Source organism: Ochotona curzoniae, unplaced genomic scaffold (genome assembly GCF_017591425.1).
Source record: "Ochotona curzoniae isolate NIBS_2020 unplaced genomic scaffold, NIBS_Ocur_1.0 contig_2754, whole genome shotgun sequence".
Classification (NCBI taxonomy): Eukaryota; Metazoa; Chordata; class Mammalia; order Lagomorpha; family Ochotonidae; genus Ochotona; species Ochotona curzoniae.
In genome coordinates this window covers 33,929,695-33,956,364 of record NW_024465582.1, presented here as the reverse complement: position 1 = coordinate 33,956,364, position 26,670 = coordinate 33,929,695, and positions in this window count along the sequence as shown.

Genomic DNA, 26,670 nt, shown 5'->3' with positions numbered 1-26,670 from the left:
TTTGATAATCTTTTTCATTTCTTCAGCGACATATTGGTCATGTAGTAGCATGTTACTTAACTTTGTGTTGTAAATTTTCTATTTTTCTCTCTGTTGTTGATTTTGTTTTATGGCTTTTCATTTAAGGGGATGTATGTATAGTAGAGACTATACATAAGATGTGAAGATACAATGCAGTGTGCATCTCTAGTTCCAAATCAAATGTTGCCTGTGTCTTGACAATAGGATGCTAGCCTCTCTGCCATTGTTCCTGCTTACAATGTCGCAGAATAATGGACTTATGACTGATTGTGAAGGACTGTACTATTGTAATAATATGAGGAAAATCATTGTGGGGGGTGGGGACTTAAGGCTGGGAGAAGGGAAATTGCAGAGCCTATGGAACTGTATCATGAAATAATAACGTTTAAAAAAAGAGTTGTGCTGGTATTTGTTACAAACCTTCTCAAGACACTAATAAGCATAAATCATGTCCATAAATTGAAAGATAGGTGCCAGTATGTTGGGTATTCTTGCTGTAGATTTACATCATGCAGGCAGACTTCTATTTTCACAAAGGCAATGCTACCTGGACCATTGATCCCTTTTTGAACTAGGCAATTATGCTAAAATGGAGATATCATACACACCACATTCATAAGACTTAATGTGTCCTTGCCAACTCTGAAAAACTCAATCAAGTAATTTCTCCTTCCATCTGGTTAAATACAACTTGATTAAATGATGTGAAATGTAATTATTTAATACAGTCACCATATGAGCTAGAAACAACTTTTTTTCTTTGTCATCTTTGAGATTCTTTTTCTTTTTTTTTAAAATCATTTTTATGTTTGATGATTTTTACATAGCTGATTAGGGTGATAAAGGTCAAGGGCTCCAGGAAGCTGAGTGAGATCACCATTTCCACATTCTCTTTTTTTTCCCTTCATGTAGCTGTAGGAAGGCGGGAGATAAGGGGAGAAGCCACACCCAGCCTCCAACCATCCCAGGGTGCCCGATGAGGGGCATTCTCCGAGAGTCCTGCTCAGGAGGTTTTGATAGTTCAACAGTTCTGAATTACAGCTGACCTCACCAGCCCAAGCAGGATGAAATTCTTCCAAAATCCACTGGCTGACAGTTTATCTTAGAGTCTCCATTTGCCCAGATATTCACTGCCAACACTTGGCTGGGGTAGTTGATCAATTTGTTTGTCCTCTGTTCTCTATTGTGGTACCAGGCATCCTCTACAGACTCCAGCACACTGCCGTCTTCTCCATGTGCACCTGGACATGCCAGACGTGCTGTACACTGCTCCGTGTAAGCCACTGAGGACGCCCGGGTCTAACGCATGCACTCCACGATCAGACCCTGACTGTGGAGTGGAATCGTAATTCTCTCCATGATTGAAGTTTTGAGTCCAACAATTCAGCAGGGGGATTCTGCAAGAAACTTCATCTTAGGTGATCCCAGACCTGATTCTTGTGTACTTACCAATACAGAGACCAGTACAGTCTGTCGCCCCAATCAGGTTATATAGACACTGGTAGTTGCAATTGCTGGGTTAGTTCTGCCTCCAGGCTTGTCTTCTACACAAACCAATGGGGTTGCAACCCAGCCTGATCCAGCCCATCATACTCTCAGCCCTCACACAAACTAGTGGGAGCTGCAGCCTAGATGGAGCTATCCACAATAACCCCCACCAGACCCGCCCCCCTACCCTGGCTCCCATGCTTGCCAAAATGTACAGTAGACTGGTCCAGTCCATTCCTCATCCCAGTCAGCTCTACATGTCAATAGGCATTGAAGCCCAGTTCAACCCAAATAGCCCCACTACCAGGCCCACACATGTGGCCCACACAGGTGCCAATCTCTGTCTAGCCATGTCTTCCCCAGTCATTCTCACCAGTTGGAGTGGTAACCTAAGAAGGAGGTGCCCACTGTTTCCCTATTGGACCCACTGCCACTCCTGGATCCTGTCTTCTCCAGGTGGTACTGCAGTTTAACTTGACAGATTTTGATCCAAGTGCCAGCATCTGCCAACTGATGTTGTGGCAAAGCCCAACCAACCCAATCCCACTCTGGTGCATGTACCAGTAGGAACAGTCAACCCAGCCTGGCCTTCCCCTGATCCAGCCCACATGAGACCAACAGGTATTGTAGCCCTGCCTGGCCTGGTCTGCTCTCATCCCAACTCTCACGCTTACCAGTGAGAGTGGTGGTCTGGCAGGGGAGCCCTCCACAGTCCCCCTACTGACTTCACCCCCACCCCACTAGGTCTCATATGTGCTGCAGCCCATTCTGGCATGGCCTGCCTCACCTTGGCAGTTGCTGGTGGGTGCTACAGCTGGCCCATCCCCAATTCCAGCTAACGGTAGTGGGGACTACAATCCAGCCCAGCCAAGTTGGCCCCCAGTCCTGGTCCTCATGTGAACTGGCATGTGTTGTCACCTAACCCAGACCGACCCACACTCCATTCTGGTACTTGGAGTCGCCAGTGGGTGATATAAACTGGCCCAGCCTGATTTGCCTCCAACCTGTGCCAAGTGTACACCCGTGGGTACCATTACCTGACCTGGTCCTGACTGCTCCCTACCATAGTTCTTTGCCCTCACCTGCAGGGACTGTGACCCGACAGAGGAGTTCCCTAAGCTCCTCCATCAGAACATCTCTCAGTGCTAGCTCTTGCACTCATCAATGGGTCCATGGGCCAGCCTTAGTCCATCTCCTGTCCTAGCAGGAAGAGTGGCGTTTCCTGACTGGCCTTCAGCCCATTCCAGCTTTTACTGTTGGGTATTTCAGCCCAGTCAAGCCTGATCCACACCCAGACAAAGCTCACATATAGCTCAGCAGGGGCAGAGGCCTAGCCCAGATCATCCTATGCCTACCATGGTTCTAACAAGCAGCAGTGGGTGCTGGAGTCCAGTCCAGTCTGGCGCATCCAGATCCAGTCCATACTTGAGCCAAGGGACACTGTAGCCATGTCCAGACCAGATAGCAACCCCCACTCTGATCTTTGCACTTGCCTGTAGGAACCACAATGCAGCCAGGGTGTCCCCTTAGCTCCCCAACCAGGTCTGCTCCCAGTCACAGATCTTGCATGTGACAGAGATTGTTCAGACCTAGCTTGGCCTAGTCCCTCACCTGTCTTAGCCTTTGGGTGCTGTAGCCTGGCCTTACCTGCCCTGCCCCCCAGTCCCAGCTCTCACTGGTGGATACTGGAACCTGGCCCTGCTCATTCTGCTCCCATCCCTGGCTCATGCAAATTGGCAGGTGTGACAGCATATCCTGGCATGACCTGTGCTCCAGCCTGGTTTTTGCTCTTCCTGGTGAGTTAGGAGGTTCATCAAATTCTTTTCCAACTGTCATAATGACAAGAATTTTTCATTAAATGCTAGGAAAGTTCCCTTTGATTAGAAGTTATCCCAGAAAACAGCACAGATGTATCTGAGTCAGCCTTCGCCACTCTGCCCTACCCCAGAGCAAGGGTTCATTTCAGTAGGGTCATTCCCTCAGAGAGGTAGGGCTACATGATCAATAACTAGCTAGATTTTATCAGATCTTTGCAAGCATTTTCATGATCCCAATATTGAATATTCCCTACTGCTTCTGCTTCAAGTACTGAATCCAGAGGTGTAGTAACAGCTTATGCATACAGCCCATTGGAAGGCTGCTTGTTGGAAGTCTTCTAAAATGCAAAACACAGGCCCAGCGCAATAGCCTACTGCCCTTGGGATCCCACATAAGCACATGTTCATGTTCTGGCTACTCCACTTCCCATCCAGCTTTCGTGAGATCTGGGAAAGCAGTAGAAGATGGCCCAAAGCCTTGGGACCCTGCACCCACAAGAAGACCTAGAAGAAGCTCCTGGCTTTGTATCAGCTCAGCTCTGGCCAATGCGTCCACTTGGGGAGTGAATCAGCAGATAGATCTTGCTGACTCTCCTCTCTGTAAATCTTCCTTTCCAAGAAAAATAAATCAGTGTTTTAAAATAAAATAATAAAATACAGTATCCACAGCTGGGTTGGCTGTATTGGCAGAGTATCCCTGCCAGACATCTTATCTTTTATTTTTAATATTGTTTACTTAGTTGAGAGGGAGGGTCAGATATGAAGGAAGGTGGGTAGGACCTTCAGGTTTTTTTCTCCTGTGTCCTCAGAAGAGGACAGGGAGGGCGCCCCCTCCATGCTGTCAATTTACATTAGCAAGCAGGGATGGGGAATGGTCCTTTGGTGACACTTTAGAGACCCCAATGTAGGGAAAAGCCGTTCCAAGGGTATTACTTGAGTGGTTTGGATAGTTCTGAGAACTTGTTGATTTTGTTGCTGCTCCAGGACTGAGAAAATCTTCTCAAAAGCTATTGGTTGACAAAGTCCCCCTTAGTGCACCTCCAGGCTTGCAACTTCAGCCTGGCCCAACCCAGGACACTATAGGCATTTGGGGAGAAAACTAGCAGAAGGAAGATCTCTCTCAAACTCTGTCACTCTGCATTTCCAATAAATAAAATAAAATCTTTTTAAAAAAACCATTCTGTTCATCCTCTACACCCTGTAGACTTTCTATACCATTAGATTGAACCCTGGCATTGTAACACAGTGGATTCAATCACTGCCTGCAGTAAGGGCATCCCATATCAGTGCTGGTTGGAGTCCTGGCTACTCTATTTCTGATCCAGATCCTTTAAAATTTTTAAAAATATTTATTTTAGTTTTTCTTGGAAAGTCAGATTTACAGAGAGGAAAGGCAAAGATCCGTTGGCTGGTTGACTCCCCAAGTGTCTGCAACAGCTAGAACTGAGCTGATCCGAAGTCAGAAGCCAGGAACTTCTTTTGGGTCTCCCACATGAGTTCAGGGTCCCAAGGGTTGGAGCCACATTCCACTGCTTTTCCCAGGCCACAAACAGGGAGTTGGAAGGGAAATGGAGCAGCTGGGATACAAATTGGTGCTTATGTGGGATTCTGGTGCATGCAAGCTTTAGCCACTAGGCTATCATACCAGATCCTTCTCTATTTTTTTAATTTGTTTTCTTTTTATTGGAAAGGTAGATTTATTGTGAGAAGAAGAGACAAACAGAAAGATCATCCATCTACTGGTTTTCTCTGAAATGGATGCAATGGCGAGAGTTGAGCCGATCTGAAATCAGGAGCCAGAAGCCTTCTTCAGATCTCCCATGTGGGTGCAGGGTTCCAAGGTTTTGCGCCTTTCTTCTGCTTTCTCAGTCCACAAGCAGTGAGCTGGATGGGAGGTAAAGCATTTGGGACACATACCAGTGTCAATAATGGATCCTGGTACTTGGAAAGAAAAGGATTAGCCAATTGAACCACCGTACCAGGCCCAATCCAGTTCCTTTCTAGTGAGCCTGGGAAAACAATGGAGGGTGTCGCAAGAGCTTGGGCTCAGCACTCACATGGGAAACTGATGAAAATCCTGGCTCCCAGCATTGGCCTGGGCCAGCCCTGGCTGTTGTGGCCATAGGGTTGCGAGTAAGTAGATGGAAGATCTCATGCTGTCTCTCCTTGTCTCTCTGTAACATCGCCTTCCAAAGCAATACATTAAAAAAATTTTTTTTAAATCAACCATTGAGTTAAGCCCCCCAAATTTGCCTCTGATCCAGTTCCAAGTTCATGCTTTTATTGCATGTCTAGGGACCACCCTGAGAAGCACTGGTCACCCCACCTTGTCCCTCCTAACACTGCCTTTGTACTTGCTTTGTTCAGAGGTTGTTCATTTGCTGACTTAAAGCAAAAGTTCCTCAAACGTCAGATAGTTTGGCAACTCTAAAATAGGCTCTCAGAAATCAAGCCAGTCATCAGAAATGCAGACGACTCTAATTTTGATAAATGGAAACTAGATTATTTTATTAGCATTCCGAGATTATCTATAAAAATATGCTTTGCAGTTGGAAGCGAAGATCAGTCAGTATTAATTTCTTCTCTCAGTATACCAATTACTGCTTATCCATCTAACCATTACACTTGGGCTGGAAGATGAATGTGAGAAACACGAGGCACAGACTGCTCATCACTGCCTGCGTGAACTTCTCCGACGGGAGAGGTTTTCTCCTTGGACCACTTCAGCATTGCAGACTCGTGTTTCATTTTCATCTTTGTTGCAAAAATTTGATAATCAAAAAGAAGATTTCCAGGTAGGCGTGATAAAAATGATACTTACGAACTCAACCATTTGCAATGAGAATCACCCAGTGAATGTGTTTAAGTGTTTCAGCAATAAACCAAAGGTTGTACCTTTCTTATGCCGCACGAATAATCTAGCTTTGGATGCAGCCCTAATGCTTTCAATGTCTAAGTCATGATTCAAAACTTTAGGACACGCATAAGATGCCCACATCCCATTTTGGAGCATCTGAGTTTGACTTCCGGCTCTTTTCTGATCCAGTTGACTGGCCATGCACGCCCTGGGAGGCAGTGGGTGGTGGCCCGGGTACTCAGGTTCCTACTGACCCTGTGGGATCAGATGCAGTGCCCGGCTCCTGCCTTTGGCCTGACGCTGCCATGGATGGTGTAGGTATTCGGAAAGTGAATCAGCATAAGGAAGACTTTTCTCTGTCTTCCTCTCCCCGCTTCCCCATTTCAAACTGGAAAAAAAAAGTTAAATTAAAACCTTTCTAAGGAGCATTTACTGCAGAAAAGTAAATGCCAACTGCAATGCTGGCAAAGATTTTCTAGATACACCTAGAAAGCTCACTTGCTCTCTTTATTTCTGTTTTCCATTTGTGTTATAGGAACAGTACTTTTCTTCTTATACAAAGTGTTGATGCAGATATATTTAATTTTTAAACAACATATGTCCCACAGCTTTTGACTGAAAAGGCTGAATTTTCTATTAGAATAGGTTGTTCCCTTTCACCACGAATGTGACTTCTGTAGGTGCCCCCAAGCTAAAGAGATGATGTCACCAGCTCAGCCATCCAGCCAAAGCTGGGTGGTAACACCAGCTCACCTCAAAACCAACTCCTGAGCTGCAGTCATCACCAGTACCAGCAAGGGTCAAGAACAACTCAATGGGATGGGCGTTTGGCACGGTAGTGAAGAGGCCTTCATCCCACATCATAGGGCCTGGGTTCAAGCCTCAGCTCTGCTTTGAATGCCAGCTTTCTGCTAACACACCCTGAAACACAGCAGCTCAACAAGCTGAGTCCCTTGCCACTCAAGGGAGACACCGAGTGAAATTCCTCGCTCCTGGCTTTGCCTGACAACAGCTGAGGCTGCTGAAGGAATTTGGGGGGTAAATCAACAGACGGAGCTCTGTCTGTCATTGTGTGTGTCGGCCCGCTTCTGAGAGAGAGAGAGAGAGAGAGAGAGAGAGAGAGAGAGAGAGAGAAAAGAAGAGGAAAGGGAAGGGAAGGGAAGAGAAGGAGTCAGGACAGTGTGGTACAGCAAGCTAATCCTCTGTCCTGTGGCACTGACATCCCATATGGGCACTGGTTCTTATCCAGGCTGCATATATAGATTTATAAGACCAACCAGCATAATCAAGAGACAAAACATCTTTCTTGGGACAGCATGGTGGTGCAGCATGCTAATCCTCAGTCAGCATCCCATATGGGCACTGGTTCATGTCCCGGTTGCTCCACTGCTGAACCAGCTCTCTGCTTATGGCCTAGGAAAGCAGCAGAGGATGGCCAAGTCCTTGGAGCCCTGCACCTGGGTGGGAGACCTGGAAGAAGCTCCTGGCTCCAACCTTCAGATTGGTTCAGTTCCAGCTGTTGTAGCCATTTAGGGACTGAACCAGTAGATGAAGACCTTTTTCTATCTTTCCTTCTCCCTCTGTAAAATCTATATTTCAAATAAAAAATAAATCTTCAGAAAGGCAAGAAAAGAAAAGAAAACAAGAGAAAAGAAAAGAAAAGAAAAGAAAAGAAAAGAAAAGAAAAGAAAAGAAAAGAAAAGAAAAGAAAAGGAAGAGAAAATGAAAGGAAAAAACAAACGTAATATTCAGTGCTGGCCAAAGCCCGGTGTTAACAGGAATAAAAACTGCTATATCCTTTCTGGAGAGCAGTTTGGCAGAAATTGACAACTGTAGAAATTCACTCCCTTTGTCTCAGTAACCCTGTTTCTAGGGTTCCCTTCCCAAGAAATGTCAGAGATACAGATATCTGTATACTCAGAGTCACTGTGGGACTGTTTCTGACACAGACCAACAGGACACATCCTAAGGTGCCAATAATGGAGGGATAACTAGAGAAATAATTGTTCATCAGAATCTCTTCTAAATCAGTTTGGGAGGCTTTGCCATGAAGGAGGTGGTGTCGGGGAAGGGCAAACTAGTGAAAAACCATACGAAACTGTGGATCCCATGTTGGAACGTGCTGTGTCAGTGTGACCAGGAGTCAATGCTAGGTCCAAGAGTTCTGTTCCTGCCACAGGTTAGAGCTAAGAGGAACTCATGTGAGCTTTACAAGGTCAAGGTGACAAAGCAGTCACTGCTTTCTGAAGGAGTCTGCAGTCAGACATCGTAGGTTCCAGCCTCCCCATCCCTCTCGTTCCACTCTATGTCCTGCATTTCTTACTTTGTCCCTGCAGGCCATTGAGCAGTTGACGCCCACTTGTCCAGGTTCTCTCTCACACAGCCTACAGAGGAGCCCCTCAGCTGCTTCCCTGTGACTCCGTGGGTATTTTTGCTTGCTTCCTCTTACTAGTTTACAGCTGACCATAAACAGAGACATTTACAACCACATGAGCGTATTCTCTCCCAGCATGGAGTGCAGACACTTGAAGTCAGTTTGCGTAGGCTCCAGTAGAAGTGTAGGCTGGTATCTCCCAGAGCAGGCCACTTGATCCCTTGACCCATGAGTCCTTCCTCACCCACGTCCACGTTTCCCACGAGTGCAGTCTGATCCGCCTCCTGGTTATTATATGCACCACGATAACGTGTTTGTTGCTCTCTTCCCGCAACATCCCGTCTGAAACCTGGGCACCTCTCCTCCCATCACTGCATGATGTCCAATTCCTGCAACATAGAGACTCCATTCCCTCTGCTTGAACTTGAACTAAAAAAAAATTCCAATGGTGTCTACAAAACATATGCTTCCATAACTGAAAGGATTACATGCACATATAAATACGATGATAGGGCCCTGCGGCGTGGCCTAGCGGCCTTGAACACACCAGGATCCCATATGGGCGCCGGTTCTAATCCCAGCAGATCCACTTCCCAACTAGCTCCCTGCTTGTGGCCTGGGAAAGCAGTCAAGGGCGGCCCAAAGCCTTGGAACCTTGCACCTGTGTGGGAGACCCGGAAGAGGTTCCTGGTTCCTGGCTTCGGATCAGCACAGCACCGGCCGTTGTGCTCACTTGGGGAGTGAATCATCGGATGGAAGATCTTCCTCTCTGTCTCTCCTCCTCTCTGTATATCTGACTTTGTAATGAAAATAAAATAAATCTTTAAAAAAAAACAATAATAATGCTCATTTCTTTGTCTCGTAAAAAGATTTACTTATTTCAAAGGTATAGTGATGGGGTCGGGGTTGGGGAAGAGAAAGAGAGAGTGAATGAGAAATCTTCTCTCTTCTGGTTCACTCCCTCAACTGGCTGCAAGGCGCAAATTCAGGTTTTCCTTGGAGGTGGCAGGAACCCAGGTCCCTGGGCCATCATTTCTACTTTCCCATAGTCACCAGCAGGGATCTGGATGAGAAGTGGAGCAGCCAGGACACTACCCAGCACCTTTATGGGTTGCCTGCATTGTAGAAGTGGCTTTAAGCTCCTGGCTTCAAACCAGTCCAGCTATGGCTGTTGCAGTCATTTGGATAGTGAACCAGCTTCTGTGTGTGTGTGTGTGTGTGTGTGTGTGTGTGTGTGTGTGTGTGTGTGTGTGTGTGTGCGTGTGTGTGTCTGTGTGCACATGCATTTCCTTCTCTCTCTGTAATACTTTAAAATAATAAACATTTTAAAATTATACAACATCATGGAGAAAGTTCCTAGATTATATTACTTTGACGTAATCTACTTCCTGATAATTATACTGTTTAGAACACATTTAAACACTTTGAACCTTGTTGGATTAAGTTACACTCCTCTACAATCCCATAACAGCCCCTCACCTACCTGCATACCTCTATCAAAGCATCAGTTATACGATTCTATCCTGTCCGACTCCTCCCCAGCCTCTAAGCGTTTTAGGGACCAGCTCCCTGCTCTTTGCACGCTGTCACACTTCTGATCCCAATCCTATGTAGACTGTAACCTACCAGATATTGAACACGAAGCGGTGCAAAGGCAGCACCCTAGCTGCTCCGAGCCTGTTTCCACCTGGACAGATGTGAAATAGGGTTGCACAATCCAAATCAGTGATTCCTCATTTCTGAGCAATGACAAAGACCTTTACACTCACACTTCCAGACAGGAAATGACTCTTTCTGCTTTAAGGGAGTTTTAAAACACTCCCCCCCCCGCCCCCCCCAAAAAAGGCTGAGAAAGTAAATCCCACAGAGAGAACATCCCTCTTGTCCTTCCCCAAGATTAGGAACCAAAGTCTGTCTCTCTGGGGTCAGTACACAGGGACTGTGGTAAGGAGGCCATCTCCTACCACCTCATGGGAGAAAACCACATGGGTTTAAAACATACTAGCCTGGACCAAAACTTTTCTGTTTGTTGCAATAATTAGGGACGATTACCAAGTTGTTTAGGCTTGCATGAGGCTCACCATGGAGCCGTTACTTGGCTGTGCATTGTGGGATGAATCAGGAAACAGACAGTTGTCATTTGTGGATTATATTGCTATCAGCAAAGCTCTGTGCCACAGACTCCCTTGTTACCATTACTAAGGACCCGTTGGCTCAAAGTTTCACACCAGCTAATTAGAACAGAAATTTCAGCCTTCAGAATAGGCAACACCAGGTAAATACTCACTTCCTCCCCTTCCAGCTGCCAGCCATTCGTCCCCACGCCTCTGGGAGACTAGATCATAACAGGTTCTACATTAAGCTTGAGGGGGACAATATGCACCTATAATTAAAGCTCAAAGTTTGTTGACTGAATGAATGATTGAAATCCACATGCTACCTGCCAAAACTGCAGGTTCTACATCTTAACATTTTATACCTTATACCACTTCTTCCCTCACGAACATAAATCTTACCAATGGAGTTCATGTATTTCCCCTCTCGTCTATTAACAGCTAGATGTAGCTCTAATGCCAAAGACTGTATTTTCTTCTACCATTAATCTTTCTCCAGCTTGTGAGCTGGAAATGTCATAATGATGGGAGTTGTCATAATGAACCCAAACAGTAATTGTAATAAGAAAATGGAGGAAGGAAATTGAAAAGGAAAATGTCTCTCTCACAGCACCACAGACAAATGATCCTATTCTTGCCTGATTCCAAATCCACATGGTTGTATTTGTTCTTGTCAAGATCATTAGGCACCAAAGGACCATTTGACATTAGGGGGAATGATATCTATAATAGGAGTAATATATTGATGTTGAAAAAGCTTGCCTCTTCATTCTGTGGGTTCCTGTGTAGTCTGCAAAAACTTAAAATGCACTTAAAATGCTTAATATAAAGTTTCTATGAATGCGGCATGAAAGTGAGCAACCTGTCTCAGTCGATTTCCTTAAATTGAGATAAGCAATTACTTCTAATAAAGCAATCGAGGGCTTGAATGAGAACAGGTTTGGTGCTAACTTAGTTAAATATTAATTTGGCGATTTAAAAGACTCTTTTCCCAGCTCTTTTCTCCTCCTAAAGAAAGCAAAAAAAAAAAAAAAAAAAAAAAAAAAAAAAAAAGATGTTTCCAAAGTCATTCGCAGTCATTTTGGTAAGTTACATCTTCCTGTCATACCAAAGCATTTAAGATACCATGAGAATTACTAGAGGATATAGAGAAATGTATAAGATCGCTAAATCATCCTGACACCCTTGAGGCCTGATGGATTTAGTAATGAGCTCCTCAATGAGAGCCCCAACAAATGAAGTAATTAAGCCTCCATCCAGAAGAGAAGGGTAGCCCTGTTGTGAAGCACCAAGAACTCCGCCTGCAATGCTTGGGCCTCACCACGCTGGCTCTTCTGCAGTGGCACTGTGAGAAGGCGTTCCTTATGTCACACATTCCCAGTGCTACGCAGCTCCCACGCTGATCCACCTCCTTCCAGATGATGGCAAAACACCCTTCTCTTCTCCTATTCTCTACGCTTTATTTTTAACACAGTGGAAACATCATTTTGCTTTAATTTCGTTTATTTATTTATTTTTTCTTTGAGAGGCAGAAAGAACTGCCATTGACTACTGGTTCATTTCTCAAATGTTTCACAATGACTGAAGCAAAAAGCTGAGAACCAGAAACTCAATCCAGGTCTCCCCCATGACTAGCAGGAACCCTGCTCCTTGAGCTAGTAGCATTGTCTCCCATCGCACATTCAAAGAAGCTAGAATCAGGTGCAGAGCTGGAACCCAGGGACTCAGTGTGGAACAATGCCTGTCCTAACTGATGACTTCATCACTGGGTCCAATGCCTTCCCTGGATGTTCTTAAAACAGAAAAATTGTTTCTCTTCCAATCTCTCTGTTTTTCTGAACTTCTTTGAAGTCACTATATAATGTTCAACCCAATTCTCAGCAAAACTATGAAATCAAAGCAGTGCTGGTTTAATTCCACGATGCCCAGGCTTGGCTGCATATTGGAATCCTCTGCAGAGCTCTCAGAGCAGTCTGGTGTCCAGTTGCTGCTCCGTCCCGCACCTGTTATGTCAGCACAGGGTACCTGCCTCCCGACTGTGTCTAAACGTCTCCAACGGACAGCCGTGTGTGCCCAGTGGCCCAAGGATAAGCTGGCAAGTTGTGCTTTACGTGTTCAAAAAGGCAGTCGGTCCATACCGCTGCCTAGGCACAATACTGGAACTGGAGAGAGAACATCAGTAACTCCTAGTGTGAAAGGATGGGAAGGATGATTTACATGCCATGGAAAACACTGCTAGTTTCAAGCGCATACACGATGCTAGCTTAAGGGCCCTCAGAGATTCACTCAAACAAGAGAAATCAACTAAAGCAATAAAATATTGCTATATGCCCAAGGACCTAATGGCAGACACCATCAAAATATTCAATGCAACCATGCAGGAATGTCCTAAGAAAGCGAAGCCAATTTCTTGCTCAAGATGCAAAAAGGGAAGGACTTGGTTCACAGCTGGTTAGCCACAGCTGTTCCCACTGTCCAGGGTGACTGTGTAGACTTCACTCAAGTGTCAATGACAACACTAACAATGACAATGGCAGCATGTCAGGGTGGGCGGGCTCAGCATGAGCAGGACAGCACCCTCAGGTCACCAAACGTGATTTTATGGACTGTCTCCAAGATCAGTTTTTGAAGGACTGTCTTAACCGCTGAAGGGAGAGGCCCGGTGAGCCAGATGTGCCGTGATCACAGCAGGCAAGGCTATATTACACGGCCAGGTTCTGTGGTGATCAGAAGGACCCTGCTGAAAGGCCAACATTGTCCAGGATGCCTTTTTAAGGGGTGCCCACTAAATTAAACCTTGTTGCAGCCCCATGCACAGAAATGAGTAAGTTCTGCTCCATGGCTTACATCCGTTTTTTACTTTGGGTATAGAGGATCTTTGCTTTCAGGTTCTGTACAAGCCTTACAGAAGAAAACACTTGTGGGAGGGAAGGAAGGGGACTAGGGAATAACAGTGGGACAGTCTCCTTTTGGTTTAGACACATGTGTGTTTATGTGCATATGCACAAGGGAAATACCACATAAAGAAAGGACACAAATGACAAGATATTCTTTTGGCTGATAGGAAAAAAGCTATTTCAATTATTTAGTGTTTTCTGTGTGATTTTTTTTCTCCAATATTTCTAGTTCTCAATCATTATGATGCCTAAATCATGTCAATCGTTAACTTCCAATTCCTCATCTTAAGACTGATTTCCATCTAAGAATTTCAAAATTAACACGTTGCCTCCATTCTGGAGGTGGCAAGCCTGAGGAATGAAGTAAGACCAAATCCCTTCGCCAGTCTCTCCTTTCTGAGTTAGAATATTTTCAACATTATCAAGGAACCTCTAGATTTTTCAAAGCGGGACAGACCAGCTGGTACACAGACACAAAAAGTGGATGCTACCAGAGTAAAGATAGAATTCTTCTGTGTTCTACACTCCATGAAATTTTAACAGCAAAATAATGCTGATGAGAAATGACTACACCAGCAGCAGCTGGTGACTCCATGGATCCAGCAGACAGGATAAGGCATGGCAGCTGGGAGAGCCAAGGCTGGCCGAGAGCGCCGGCAGTGGGACACTTCACTCAAGTGTCAATGATGACATGCTAACAATGACAACGGCAACAGTGACGTGGACACTTATTGAGAGATTGGGGGATGCCAAGACACACTCACAGGCACCGGCTCTCCATCTTCACACCACCCTCCTGAGCTAGGAACTATTTCATACAGTCCCATCTCCTGGAAGAGAAAACTGAGAAACGGAGAGAACACACATTGGGTGCTGATGCTAGGATGTAAAGCACTTGATTCATTTTATTATCAACATTCTAAACTTAAAAAACAAGGTGAGATAATTGGCCTTCCCTGAAAGTTCAAAACCCTTGGCTTTGTCAAACACAGTAAGCCACAATGAGAAAAGGCTTTGGAGGCAGGAATACCAGGGTTCAAATCTTGGATCTGCTACTTTTCACCTCTCGGCGATGCAGTTTCCTCATCCACGGAGAGGCCTGTCCTGCCCCAGTGCTGTGATTAAGATGTCAGATACGGAGGATGCTGCAAGTGGAGTGCATGCTCTGAGTGAGGCAGGACAATGAAGCCAGCGAAGGGGCTCAACAGAGTAACATTTTAAATCATCTACCACTTACAGAAACGATATACATATGCTTAGGAGGGGCCAGCATTGTGGTGCGGTGTGTTAAGCCACCACCTGCAATGCAGGCATTTCCTATGAAAGCATCCGCATGAGTTTTAACTGCTCTACATCTAATCCAGCCTCTTACTAATATGTCTTGGAAGGAAAGGAAAGAAAGTCCAGGTCCATGGGCCTCTTCCACCTAGAGGGGGCTCCTGGTTTCAGCCTGTGTCAGTCCCAGTTCTTACAGCCATGTGGGGAATGAGCCCACACATGGAAGATTCTCGCTCGCGCTCTCTCTGTCTCTCCCCACCTCTCTTCTTCCCTCGATCCCTCTTGCTGTCTCTCTCACTCTGCTTTTCAAATACATAAATCTCATTATCATTTTTAAATGAACCTAGGAACACATGTGCTCTTAATGTTGATTATTATAATTTCTTGTCTAAACCAGAAGACTTCAGCAAGGGAAAGGGTGTCATTAGCAATTATCCTGGATAAGAGGTGTCAAGAAACTCAATCCTGCCTGAGGACATGCACTTCCTGTAAGCCCACCATTATGGGATTCTTCCTGGGCCGTCAGCTCCAATTCTGGGGTGGTCACATACTAGGCAAGAGACGCACCCAGGAAGAAATTCCTTGGGGAGTTTAATTTGCTCTCAGCTGGAATCAACTTCATTCTATGAATTATCTGGAAAAGCCAGTCCTGGTCCAGAATACAGAATCTGGTACCATGTGTTGACATGCAATCCCTTTACTTCTCAGTGGTCTGTGAAGGGAAAGACTACAGTAGTTGGGAGGTGGAAATGTACAATTGGTCCCTTCATGTGTGTGTCCCCCTTTAAGAGATACCGTTGTCCTGGTAACTGGATCTGCATCACTTCTGCATCCTGCGCATGAAGGGCCCCTTGCGCTGGCATAGGCCTTGGCTTACACACAGGACGTCTCAGGCACAGGATCCTGGCCAGATTTGCTAGTCCAGGGCCTTCATTGCAAGTACACAGAGCTCCAAGGACAAACTGGTCAGGGCCATGCTCTAAGCCACCTGTAGAAGAATCAGAACCCAGGACCTCGCTCACTGCACACTGGTCCCTCCACTTCTTCCCATTATTTCACAGCTGTTTCCCTGAAAAATAGCCCTGCCAGCTCAAAGTGCAATATAGTCATTCCAAAAATAACACACGATTTCAGTTTTATTAGTAGGAATTCAATATTCTCCCACGGTAGCCTGTCACATTCTCATAATTAGACATATTTTTCAGTTCTTATTGGGGGAAAATTAAAATTAGATTTATGTTGACACTTTAAATTCTCTACAATGGCCAGGTAATAAGGGTGCTAAATAACACACGTGTAGATGATGAATAGAACTTCCAAAGTTGGGATGTTTGTTTCCTGTATTGACATAGCTGGTGATAGAAGGAAGGAAAATGATCTGATTTCCCAACCCGAGTAAGGAGGCTGAACAGAAATTCTGATAGACATGAAGCTGATGGTGAGGTCCATGAATCGAAATTAACCTGAGATCATTGGTTTCATTCACTTACACTTCATGTTTTCCTACCTTATGTATCTAGAATGGTAGATACAAAGATAAAATGGTAGGATAAGACAAAATAAGATTGAGGGTGACAAATAATGGATGGATCCTGGACAATGAGACACTGGGCAGTGTCTAAAAACACATTTGGGAAAAAGACAGGCTTTGCTTCACATAAACACTCCTTCTGTGGTGTCTCGGTCAGCTCAGGCTGCTGTCACAGGACCACCATGGGCAGGGTGGCTTCTCACCCGTCAGGAGGTAGTGCAATCTGAGAGCAAGGTGCTGGCACAGTTAGGCAAAGGCCTTTTTCTCTGTGTGTTTCCATGGCTGGAAGAATGTGGGAGCTGGGCTGTAAGCCTTCACTTCAAGGACAAGACAAAAACCTAAAAAAAAAACCTAAGAGCCACAGTGAGATGCAACTTCAAACTCAATGGGTGGGAAGTAAATAACCCATAAGTTTCAGGATGTGCAAAACTGAGAATCACATATACTCTTGCTGGGAACATAAAATGGTGCGTATACTTTGGAAAATCACCTGGAAGTTTCTCAATTAGTTACCACATGACCTCTGGAAGCTCTTGTAACACATACCTGTTAGATGCATTCATTGCCACTTCATTCCCAACACCCCAAAAGGGAAACAATCCTTTTTGTTTCCCATGAACTGATGAATAGATAAGCAAAACATGGTGTATTCCTCAAATAAAATACTAGTTGATGATGAAACGGCGTACTGGTCTATATTACAGCATGGGTGAACACTGCAAGCAGTATGTGAAATGCAAAAAATTCACTCACAAAAGACCATACGTTGTTTTGTTCCATTTTTAGGAAATGTCCAGAATTGGCAATTTGACAGAAACAGAAAACAGATTGGTTGTTCCATGTACTGAAGAGACCATGGGAAGATGGAAAGTGACAGCTGACAGCTAGAGAGCCTCTACTGAACTACAAACATGTTTTGAAATTAGTTGTTGGTGGTGGTAACACAACTTTATAAATACAAAAATTATATCTCAACGAAGCTATTATTTAGTGGAGTGCTGAGTAGGCCTGCCACTCCCAAGGACTCAGCACCCTGTAATTATAACCTGATACATGCACTGAAAGCAAATACGTTAGGTCTGGGAAGAACCACACACCTGACTGTACCCTTTCTCTGTCTGAAGTCACTGTTCGTCATTGCCAACTGATTCACGCCCCTTTGCTCTGATCCCCCAGGTAGGGAGGGCCAATGAAGAGAATGGAAACACCTGCGGCTCTCTTGTGCAATGTGGACCAAACAGTGATGACTGTGCTGGTGACGCACTGCTCTAATCCTGGGCTTTGCTCAGCCTGGATTCGGCGAGGGCAGTGAGGCACACAGCTAGGTCAACGAAGCCAGACCCAGATGACATGTGAGCAGGCACACTCCGGCCAGCGAGAAGCCATGCACACACACACTGCACAGAGCCACTGCTGAGAACAAGGAAAGACACCATCACACTGGGAACACAGCCAAACAGGTCCACAGAGATCCACAGCTCCACCAGATGCTGCCACATTCCTGGAGTCTGGACAATGACAGCCGAGCTGAGAAAATGAATTGACCAACGTGAAAGGCATCTCTTTGCTGTAGAAAGTATAATGTCTGTTTTTTAAATATTTGTTTTTATTGGAAAGTCAGATATACAGAGGAGGAGAGACAGAGACGAAGATCTTCTGTCTACTGATTCACTCTCCAAATGGCTGCGATGGCTGCAGCTGAGCTGAGCCGAAGCTAGGAGTCAGGAGCCTCTTCTGGGTCTCCTACGTGGGTACAGGGTCCCTCACGGCTTTGGGCTGTCCTCAACTGCTTTCCCAGACCATTAGCAGGGAGCTGGATGGGAAGGAAGCCAGGACACAAGCCAGAGCCTATATGGGAGTTGCGTGGGAAACGTGGCCACTGGCACACAAACCAGCGCCCCTATGGGATCCCGGTGCATGCAAGGCCAGTACTTTAGTTGCTAGGCTACTATGCCAAGAGATGCCTTTTTTTAGAAGTCAGGTTTTACAGAGGGAGAAGGAGAGAGATAGAGAGGTCTTGCATCTGTTGGCTCGTTCCCTAAATGTCCACAAGCCAGGAGCTGAGCTGATCTGAAGCCAGGAGCCAGGAACCTCTTTCAGGTTTCCCATACGATACAAGGGGCTCCAGGATTTAGGACATCCTCTGCTGCTTTCCTAGACTACGGAGACATGGATCAGAAGTGGAGCAGTCCATACCACAGGACAGAGGATTAGCCCACAGTGCCAGCACGCTGGCACCCAAAATGTGATGTCTTTATGCATTAAACAGTATTTCAGCAATTTTTTTGTTTATATACAATATCTCTAAATTGACCCCAAAATTGTTTCAGGTAATGAGAGAGAGGTAATGACCTGGCCAAATTGAAAAAGAAAAGGAAAAAAAAAAATAAAGATTAGCAGCTCTTTTTCCTAACTGTAATTCTGGGCATATTACTTAAGCACTGTGACTCTTTGCTTGTTTGTTCCACTAGGATAGCAATGGCCCTGCCATCACAGAGCTACAGGCTGTGCGGCAAAGTGCTCAGCGCAGGACCTGGCGTACAGAGGGCACAGCCCCCATGGGCTCCCTGGTGGGACAGCTCTCTCTTACTGGAGCTAGGGATGTAATTGTCAGAGGGTCTCTCTCACCACGGGAACACTGGGCTCCATCAGGTCCTGCTGCTGGCTCCCAGGGGGAAACAATGCATTGTGCTAACCAGCAATTTCCTTCTATTCTTCCCGTCAATCAGCTTCACTTTTAAATCTGGCCGTTTCTCTCCATGGCAGCCTCATTGATCCTCCATGGTCTTTGTTGTAGACTGGAGATCTTGAAGCTCTCTCTCCACCCTCTCTCTCTTAAACAAGCCTCTCTGATTCTTGCCAGCTCTTCTTTCAAATTGTCTTGGCTCCATGACTTTTCATGACATCAGTACTGCTTTCCCTTCGCTCCCCTCCCCGAAACCCCATCACTCCCACTTCCCAGCCCAATAAAGTTGGTTCTGTTTTTGTTTGACCTTCCAATGTGCAAACCTTCCTCAGGTACAACATCCCCGTGCACAGTGGGCCAGAGCTAAATATCACTTTTGATTTAAAGATCAATCGCTTTCCCTGTTCAGCTTTATTTTCAACCACCTTTCAGTATCAATCATTTGCTTTATTGTATTGTTTCAAATGGTGTTAAGCAAGCAATAAAGCATAATCCTTTACTTTGCATCAAACCAATTCTTTTTTGTCTGTCACAAAATGCCAGGATTTGTTTGCCCTTGGTTCTTAAAGACTATTTCAAATTTATTTTTGAATCATCATATAGTAAAAATTACTTTTGAGTGCAATTCTACAAATGTTCATGCATGTTTAGAGTTATGAGACCACCCGGCATAGTTAAGAGACAAAACAGGCTTTCTGGGGATAACACGCTAATCCTCAGCCATCCCATATGGGCACTGGTTCGCATCCCGGCTGTTCCACTTCTGAACCAGCTCCCTGTGTACGACCTGGGAGAGCAGCAGAGCATGGCTCAAGTCATTGAGGCCCTAGACCCACATGGAAGATCTAAAAGAAGCTCTTGGCTCCCAGCTTCGGATCAGCTCAGTGTTGGCCTTTGCTGCCATTTGGAGTTAACCAGTGGATAGAAGGCCTTCTCCCTGTCTCTCCTCTCTCTCTGTAACATCAGTCTTTCAAATAAAAAAATATATCTATTTTTAAAAGTCTCCCAGCCCCCCAAGATTGTTTATAGTGCTATCCCATTGATCCTCAGTTCTTCCTTTCTTATAAATCCTGATAACTGGATCTGGCTTTGTTTATTCTGATCCCATGAATGCCCATACTCCGGTCTTCCAGGTCAAATAGTAGCCATCTTTTCATAGATTGTGCACATTCCAAATCCCCATGAAACTTTCTCTTCATGTGCCGTTCACTGTCCAGCCCATGCAGGCATGCATTAGTCCTTCACCTACATAAGAATCAGCATGAAACTTCTGCTGTATAGCACAGGATCAGATTTTGAGAATGCAAAGATGCTTTAACACACTCTTGTTCTGGAGAAACCCTCAGAGGGTGGTCAAGTGCCTGATGTTCAATGTGCCTTGTGGAATAGGAAGGGTACATCTACAAGGCACAGTGAGGGGCCAGCAAAGTGAGTGGTCAGGGTTGTCAGGGCACATGGAGAATCTGAAAAGCCCGTGGAGGGGACATCACTGCAAATCTCAGCCCCTGAGAACAGAGCTTGCTACAAAAAGGGAGTGGTGTGTGTGCTACAGGGCAGCTTTATTCAAGCCTGGAAGTAATGCAGTTTAGAATCTTCAAAAAAAAAAAAAAATTGAGGGCCCGGCGCGGTGGCGCAGTGGTTAAAGTCCTCTCCTGGCACGCCCGGGATCCTACATGGGCGCCGGTTCTATCCCGGCAGCCCCGCTTCCCTTCCAGCTCCCTGCCTGTGGCCTGGGAAAGCAGTAGAGGACGGCCCAAAGCTTTGGGACCCTGCACCACTATGGGAGACCCAGAAGAGGCTCCTGGCTTCGGATCAGCATAGCATCAGCCGTTGCGCTCACTTGGGGAGTGAATCATCGGACGGAAGATCTTCCTCTCTGTCTCTCCTCCTCTCTGTATATCCGCCTTTCCAATAAAAATAATAATAATAAAAATAAATCTTTAAAAAAAAATTGAGATCAGTATTATGGCTCAACAAATTAAGCGATGACACCAACATCTCTTGTCAGAGCCCTTGTAGGAGACCCCTATGTTCCATATCCAATTCAGCTCCCAATTAATGTACCTGGGAAACCAACAGAAGATGACCCAAGTATGTGGGCTGCTGCCACCTGTGTGGCAGAAAGAAGTTTCAGTCCCCTGGCTTCAGCCCGTCCCAGGTCTGGCCATTGAGGCCATCTGGGGAGTAAATCAGTGCATGGAAGATCTCTTTCTCTCTCTGACTTCCAAATAAAAAAAAAAGTAATAAATACAAAACATTCAAATAGAAAGTCAGGTAAAACTACACACATTCCAAATCTAGTAAATACCACAAACATCACACATTCCAGGAAAGAGCATCTTATTGTTGCTGCATTGCTAATTAGCATTAGTGACTTAACTGAGCCATCTCTCTGATACCCACTGCCCCGCCAAACCCCCACACATGTATACACACCACAGTTTAGCCTCCCTTTCCTTGTTTGGTTGTATGTCATTTCCTGGAGAGAGAAAGAGGTCCATTTTGGCAGGTGTGAGAAACCCTGTTGCGGTAATAAATAGCTTGGGAAGCTTCTTCTGAGCTCAAACATAAAGTTGGTGGTGAAGTGAGGTCTGGACAGGTGTGGAGGTGATGAGCCTCTGACCTCAACTCCCCAGGGTGCCATGTGCTCCTTGACTCAGACCAAATTTTGCAAGGGGGTGAAAGAGGTGACCTGATTTCCTTTGGAAAAAGCCATTGGGTGAAAGTTGTAGGGTAGATTCAGAGGGGAAATCTAGAAGCTGTGATTGGCCCAGGAAAGGAGTAACTAGCTGGGGCTAGAACACAAAGAACAGGAGGGAGATGTGATGCTAATATCAATAAGAATTTTTACTGAGCACTTCTATGAGTCAAGAACAGTGCCATGTGCATTTAGGCATCTTCACTTATTTAATCCTCACCAATGATCAGAAGACACATGAGGGATTGGAGACTTTCAGAGGTTACATAACTTGAGTGATCAGTGATTGGGATCTGTTTCCAGAGCCATGGAAAAATGATGACAGATTAAATTTGGGGGTGGAGGGAGATCAGAAGCTATAAGGAGGAACACATTCAAAAGTGAGTAAGATGCTATAAACTGAATCAGGAAATACTTTCCCTTCTCTTTATTCTCACAACAAATAATTTCACTCTCAGGATGTTTTGCAGGTGAATAAAGTATTGTTCCTGTCAGGTCACAAACCGCCTGAGCACAGCATCACTGGTGTCTTACTTATCCATGCATCATACATTTAGTCAACAATTTCTGGGCATCTATAGTGAACTCAACCCTGGACTCAACACCAGAAACAGAAAGATTACAAGTTTTACAGCCCTGGGGGATTGAAAGAGGGTTCTGACGGGCCATGGAGTGCAGTTCTAGGGTTAGTTGTGCTGAAAAGAGGGTACAGCTGTGGGAGCTCATCTCGATCCAACAGAGGGGGCCATTAAGGAGTTGGCAGAAGTGATTCTTGAGCCATGAGTCAACACATATGTAGGAGATCACTAAAGATTAACAGGCTGCCGAAGAACCTTCCTACTTGGTGAAGCTATCTATGGCAAAAGCAAAGATGTCCAGCATTTTTGCTGAAAGACATGAGTGAGAGTACAAAAGAGATGAGACAAGACTTAGGTGGAGCAACCACCAATGATGAGGGTGTGGTTGTGGATGAATAACAAGGAATTCTGAGTTGTCATTAAGGATCAGCCTATACTTAGGAAGGCACAAGATGAATTAACCCAGTGTTGAGCGTATTAGCTGTGATTCTTTATAGGCATGCTCAATTCAACACAAATGACTTGACTGCTTTTCCCATCAATAGGTGGAGTCTATTTCTTCAACATTTGCATCTGGGTATGGCTAGTGGTCCTCAGTGCAGGTGAGGCAAGTAGGAATCTGAACACTGCTTGCACTTTGCACTTTGCCACTTTTGTTGCTCTCTGGGAACTCTTTCACCAACTATATGAATCAGCGCAGCCTAGCTTTGTGGAGGATGAAAGCCACACGGCAACAGGGGCTCTAGCCCATTCATTCTCACCTATCTGAACCAGGGGGCCTCAGCTAAGCTGTCCTAGACAAGAAACAGCCATAAATCCACAAAACAGATATATAATCAATGTTTATTATTTTAAGCCACTAAATTTTGTTGTAGGACGAGGCACTGTAGTGTGGCGGGTTAAGCCACTGATTGTGACATGGGCATCCTATATCAAAGTGCCTGTTCAAGTCCTGACGGCTTCACTTCACAGTCAGGCTCCCTAATAATGTGCCTGGGAGAGAAGCAGAAGATGGTCCAAGTACCTGGGTCCCTTCCCTCTGTGTGAAAGACTTGGACAGAATTCCAGGCTCCTGGCTTCACCCGGGCCCAGTCCCAGCTGTTGCAATCACTCAGGGAATGAGCTAGTGAATGGAAGATCTTTTTCTTTCTCTCTTTCTTTCACAGTGCCTTTCAAGTAAACAAAATAAAATATTTTAACGAAATTTAGAACCCAGCATGGTAGCCTAGTGGCTAAAGTCCTCACCTTGCATGCCCTGGGATCCCATATAGGCACTGGTTCGTATCCCAACTGATCCACTTCCCTTCCAGCTCCCTATCTGTGGCCTGGAAAAAAACAGTCAAGGACAACCCAAAGCCTTGGGACCCTGCACCTGTGTAAGAGATCTGGAAGAAGCTCCTGGCTCCTGGCTTCAGATCAGTTCAGCTCCAGCTGTTGTGGCCACTTGGGAAATGAGCCAGTGGATGGAAGATCTTTCTGTACCTCTCTGTATATTGGCCTTCTCCATAAAAAAAATAAATAAATCTTTAAAAAAAATTTAGTTGGTTTGTTTCATAGCAAAAGCTTACACACACATGGATTCTATTCATTGTTTCCATAAGTAGTCTCATCATCAATGAGCAGTAGGATCCCAATGCCTGTAGAACCTGCAGGTGTGCACACGACTTTGCACTGGGGTGGTTTGGCCTCAGGTGTGCAGTAACACCCAATAAACTTCCTAGTCCAGTAGGGCAAGGGTCCAGTCTTGTTCTCTCCTCTGATCTTTATTAAGCAAGAGTGGAGAGACACTGTGAGTGGCTGGTTGTGCCAGGTCCGGGACCAAAGTGAATGACTCTTGCCTCTTCATTAGCCTGAATTGCACCAGCTGCTGCGCCCAAGGAGCCTGGCATGGTCTCTTAAACCTGATCCCAGCGGAGGGAAGCTTAAACCCTTCTGCTGTGTTGTCTACATGGTCAACGTGTATCTAGCTGCTTGTGTGTAGTTTCTACACAGTTAACTTCTCATCTGTTAACTTGAATGATTCATCTGGAATTCCCGAGGAGGGTTTTACAAGGGATTTCACAACATATTCTCTGAAACAGAAAAGTCAGGACTGCTACCAGGTAGTAATACAAAGGAAACAGCCCAGTGACTGTAGAGAAAATAAATGAGAATATGAACACAAACTTCCTATCAGTGTCCATGGGGCAGGCACCTCCAAGTATGAAAGGACAGACACATTAATCTAAAATTTTTGCCCATATTTCTTTCCAAATGTGAAACTTAACTGAAGCTAATTCAGACATAATTTCATCCCCAGCACATGTAAATTATGACCAAAGTGAGTTACCCATCAAACAAACAAACAAACAAACAAAGAGTCAAATACAGTTCCTATATGGGTAAACAGAAAAGATCACTCTTTTTTTTCTCTTTTAAAAATGCTGGGAAGACAGTAACTGCTTAAAAATTTCAATATATTCTGAAATTATAAACTAGAGTATTGTGAAGTAATTTATAGTAACTAACTGTAAACTAAAAAAATTTTCAGGCCCCACCCGATAGAGTAGCGACTAAATCCTTGTCTTATATCCGACAGGATCCCATATGGGTGCAGTTCATGTCCCAGCTGCTTCCACTTCCCATCCAGCTCCCTGCTGGCAATCTGGGGAAGCAGTGGAGGATGGCCCAAAGCCTTGGGACCTTGCACCTGCATGAGAAACCCAGAAGAGGCTCCTGGCTTCAGATTGGTGCAGCTCCTGCCCTTGCAGCCACTTGGGGAATGAATCGGCGGAAGGAAGTTCTTTCTCTCTCTGACTCCTTCTCTGTTTTTATCTCCCTTTCCAATAAAAATAAGTAAATCTTAAGATAAAAAGAAGTGAAATTTTCACAAAAAATATCACAATAAGAATACAGCAACAAAAACATTAATTGTAAGGATCTTGTCCTATCTGTAAAGTGACACAAAGTTACTTGAGACTGATTTTCAGTAAATTGTCAAATTTGATATATTGGGAGCAATGAAGCAACTACTAAAACTTGATGCAACAAATTGGGATAACTAGTGAAGCAAAAAAGAAAAGAAAATGTGAGCCTGGCGCGGTGGCCTAGTGGCTGAAGTCCTCATCTTGCACATGCTGGGATCCCATATGGGCACTGGTTCTAATCCCAGCAGCTCTACTTCCCATCCAGCTCCCTGCTTGTGGCCTGGGAAAGCAGTGGAGGACGGCCCAAAGCCTTGGGACCCTGCACCTGTGAGGGAGACCCAGAAGAGTTCCTGGCTCCTGGTTTTGGATCAATGCAGTTCCAGCCGTTGCGCTCACTTGGGGAGTGAATCATCGGATGGAAGATCTTCCTTTCTGTCTCTTCTCCTTTCTATATATCTCACTTTGCAATAAATAAATCTTTAAAATAAATAAATCTTAAAAAAAAGAAAAAAAAATGTGTACATGGAAAAAAGGACAGGAAAAAGGGAAACAAAGCAGATATAGTAAACAAGACTATAAAGCCAATAGCTAAATATTTAATTGCACTAAATATAAATGCTCTAAGAATATTATAGAAAAGCAATAAGTTTTTTGATTGAATGGAAAAGAACAAAATCCAATTGTCTTTGAGAATAAATAGCTAAAAAAATTTTAAACGCAGAGACACAGATTAAAAGTAAAAGGAATGAAGAATAACTTCCATAAAAACAATCAAAAGATAAAAAAAATAATCAAAAGAAAGCTGCAGGAGCTGTCTCAGTCTGAAATAAACAGACGTCACTGCAAACTCAGAAACACATTTAAAGATAAGGGGCTCCATACAAATCTTACATATAAGATCTATATGTATATGTATATATGTATATGCGTATTAGATCTTCAAAATATACAAAGTGAAACTGATAGAACGAAAAAGAGAAATGTATGAACTCAATTACATTGGAGAGTTTCAAAAATCTGCTCATAGTAATTAACAAAGCAAGTTAGTGGAAAATCAGTGAGGACACTGAAGAGTTGACCAACACCATCAACAAAATTAATATGAATTTAATCCTTCACTTTACAACAACAGAATATATATATTTTTTCCTAAGGACACATTGAAATTCGCCCAAATGATATTCTGTACTGTCGCTGTCCCGCAGCGACGAACTTGGTGCACGGAGCCGATAATAACACGCGTGGACCCTGACTGATGGTCAAAGCCGAAGTTTATTAGGGGCATCAGACTTTATACTCTGAGAGTCCATCTGGGGTAGGGGAGGAAATATCGAGCTCATAAACAAAACCATCAACTGTTTTCGCACTCTAGATTGGAATTCCTATTGTCTTTACATCGCGCTAGGTGTTCTCATTTGCATGCTG